Source organism: Rattus rattus, chromosome X (genome assembly GCF_011064425.1).
Source record: "Rattus rattus isolate New Zealand chromosome X, Rrattus_CSIRO_v1, whole genome shotgun sequence".
NCBI lineage: Eukaryota > Metazoa > Chordata > Mammalia > Rodentia > Muridae > Rattus > Rattus rattus.
Window position 1 is genome coordinate 39179912 of NC_046172.1, and position 3582 is coordinate 39183493.

General features: G+C 35.7%; 1 non-coding gene across 1 annotated transcript; it reads right to left on the minus strand.

Moving 5' to 3' along the window:
• Positions 1 to 3117: 3117 nt before the first annotated feature.
• On the minus strand, positions 3118 to 3226 carry LOC116889576. The gene has a single exon (XR_004386492.1). It is a non-coding gene; the product is annotated as a U6 spliceosomal RNA (small nuclear RNA).
• Positions 3227 to 3582: the final 356 nt, after the last annotated feature.

Sequence of the window (3582 nt, forward strand, 5' to 3'; positions counted from 1 at the left end):
GCCAGTTTTTATCACTATGCTCTGTATTACTGCTTGAGTTCAGGGATAGTGATTCCCCCTGAAAAATCCTTTTGTTGTTGAGGACAGTTTTAGCTACCCTGGGGTTTTTTTTTTTATTCCAGATGAATTTTAAATTGTTCTGTCTAACCTTTTGAAGAATTGATTGGTATTTTGATGGGAATTGCATTGAATCTGTAGATCGCTTTTGGTAAAATGGCCATTTTTACTATATTAATCCTGCCAATCCATGAGCATGGGAGTTCTTTCCATATTCTGAGGTCTTCTTCAATTTCTTTCTTCAGAGACTTGAAGTTCTTATTGTACATATCTTTTACTTGCTTGGTTAAAGTCACACTGAATTACTTAATATTATTTGGGACTACTATGAAGGGTGTCATTTCCCTAATTTCTTTCTCCTATTGTTTTTCTTTTGTGTAGAGGAAGGCTACTGATTTATTTGAGATAATTTTATACCCAGCCACTTTACTGAAGTTGTTTATCAGCTTTTAGTAGTTCTCTCTGGTGGAACTTTTATGCATCACTTAAATATACTATCATATCATCTGCAAATAGTGATATTTTGACTTCTTCTTTTTCAAACTGTATCCTCTTGATCTCCTTTTTTTTGTTGTCTGATTGCTTTGGCTAGAACTTCAAGAACTATATTGAATAAGTAAGGAGAGAGTGGGCAGACTTGTCTAGTCCCTGATTTTAGTGGGATTGCTTCAAGTTTCTCTCCATTTAGTTTAATGTTAGCAACTGGTTTGCTGTATATAGCTTTTACTATGTTTAGGTATGGGCCTTGAATTCCTATTCTTTCCAGGACTTTTATCATGAAGGGGTGTTGAATTTTGTCAAATGCTTTCTCAGCATCTAATGAAATGATCATGTGGTTTTGTTCTTTCAGTTTGTTTATATAATGGATCACATTGATGGTTTTCCATATATTAAACCATCCCATGCCTGGGATGAAGCCTAATGATCATGGTGGATGATTGTTTGATGGTGCTCTTAGATTCGTTTGCCAGAATTTTGTTGAGTATTTTTGCATCGGATATTCATAAGGAAATTAGTCTGAAGTTCTTTTCTTCTGGTCTTTATGTGGTTTTAGGTATAAGTGTAATTGTGGCTTTATAGAAGGAATTGGTAGTGCTCCATCTATTTCAATTGTGTAGAATAGTTTGGATAGTATTGGTATTAGGCCTTGTATGTGGGCATTCTTCCCTTATTGTTATTGAAGACCAGCTTTAGCCCGTGGTGGTCTGATAGGACGCATGGGATTATTTCTATCTTTCTGTATCTGTTGAGGCCTGTTTTTTGACCAATTATATGGTCAGTTTTGGAGAAAGTACCATGAGGTGCTGAGAAGAATATATATCCTTTTGCTTTAGGATAGAATGTTCTGTAAATATCTGTTAAGTCCATTTGGTTCATGACTTCTCTTAGTCTGTCTACATCTCTGTTTAATTTCTCTTTCCATGACCTGTCCATTGATGAGAGTGGGGTGTTGAAATCTCCTACAATTATTGTGTGAGGTGCAATGTGTTTTTTGAGCTTTAGTAAACTTTCTTTTTTTTATGTATGTAATGTGCCCTTGTATTTGGTGTATAGATATTTAGGATTGAGAGTTCATCTTGGTGATTTTTCTTGATGAATATGAAGTTGTCCTTCCTTATCTTTTTTGATGAATTTTAGTTGAAAATTGATTTTATTTGATATTAGAATGGCTACTTCAGCTTGCTTCTTCCAACCGTTTGCTTGAAAAGTTGATTTCCAGCCTTTCACTCTGAGGTAGTGTCTGTCTTTGTCTCTGAGGTATGTTTCCTGTTCGCAGCAGAATGCAGGGTCCTCATTGCATATCCAGTTTGTTAATCTATGTCTTTTTATTGGGGAGTTGAGACCATTGATGTTGACAGATATTAAGGAATAGTGATTATTGCTTCCTGTTATATTCATATTTGGATGTGAGGTTATGTTTGTGTGCTCTTCTTCTCTTTGTTTTGTTGCCAAGATGATTAGTTTCTTGCTTTTTCTATGGTGTAGCTTGTCTCCTTATGTTGGGCTTTACCATTTATTATCTTTTGTAGTGCTGGATTTGTAGAGAGATATTGTGTAATTTAGTTTTGTCATGGAATATCTTGGTTTCTCCATCTATGTTAATTGAGTGTTTTGCAGGATACTGTACCCTGGGCTGGCATTTGTGTTCTCTTAGGGTCTGTATGACATCTGTCCCGGATCTTCTGTCTTTCATAGTCTCTACTCTAAGAAGTCTGGTGTGGATTCTGATAGGTCTGCCTTTTATATGTTATTTAACCTTTTCCCTTACTGCTTTTAATATTCTTTTCTTTTTTTTGCATTTGGTGTTTTGACTATTATGTGACGGAGGAGTTTTCTTTTCTGTCCAATCTATTTGAGTTCTGTAGGTTTCTTGTATGCTTTATCGCATCTTTTTCTTTAGGTTAGTAAAGTTTTTCTTCTATGATTTTGTTGAAGATATTTACTGGTTCTTTTGAGTGGGAGTCTTGCTCTCTTCAAACCTACTTATCCTTAGGGTTTGATCTTCTCATTGTGTCCTGATTTCTATGTTTTGACCAGTAGCTTTTTCCATTTTCCATTATCTTTGACAGTTGTGTCGATGATTTCTATGGAATCTTCTGCTCCTGAGATTCTCTCTTCTATCTCTTGTATTCTGTTGGTGATGCTTGTATCTACAGCTCCTTGTCTCTTCTTTTGGTTTTCTATATCCAGGGTTGTTTCCATGTGTTCTTTCTTGATTGCTTCTATTTCCATTTTTAATTCCTTCAACTGTTTGATTGTGTTTTCCTTGAATTCTTTCAGGGATTTTTGTGATTCCTCTCTATAGGCTTCTACTTGTTTATTTATGTTTTCCTGTGTTTCTCTAAGGGAGTTCTTCAAGTCTTTCTTGAAGTCCTCCAGCATCATGATCAAATATGATTTTGAAACTAGATCTTGCTTTTCTGGTGTGTTTGGATATTCAGTGTTTGCTTTGCTGGGAGAATTGGGCTCCGATGATGCCATGTAGTCTTGGTTTCTGTTGCTTGGGTTCCTGCGCTTGCCTCTCGCTATCAGATTATCTCTGGAGTTACTTTGTTCTAAAAAAATATGGAACACTTCACAAATTTGTGTGCCATCCTTGTGCAGGGGCCATGCTAATCGTATCTCTGTATCGTTCCAATTTTAGTATATGTGCTGCCGAAGTGAGCACTACCGTACAGTTTTTATCACTATTTTTCTGTATTACAGCTTGAGGTCAGGGATGGCGATTTACACAGAAGTTATTTTATTGTTGAGGATTGTTTTTTCCTCTCCTGTTTCATTTCTTATCCCAAATGAATTTGCAAATTGCTTTTTCTAACTCTATGAAGAGTTGAATTGAAATTTTGATGAGGATTGAACGGATTCTATAGATTGTTTTTGGCAAGATGGCCATTTTTACAATATTATTCCTGCCAAGCCATGAGTATGGTAGATCTTTCCATCTTCTGAGTTCTACTTCAATTTCTTTCTTCAGAGACTTGAAGTTCTTGTCATACAGATCTTTCACTTGCTTGGTTAGAATCA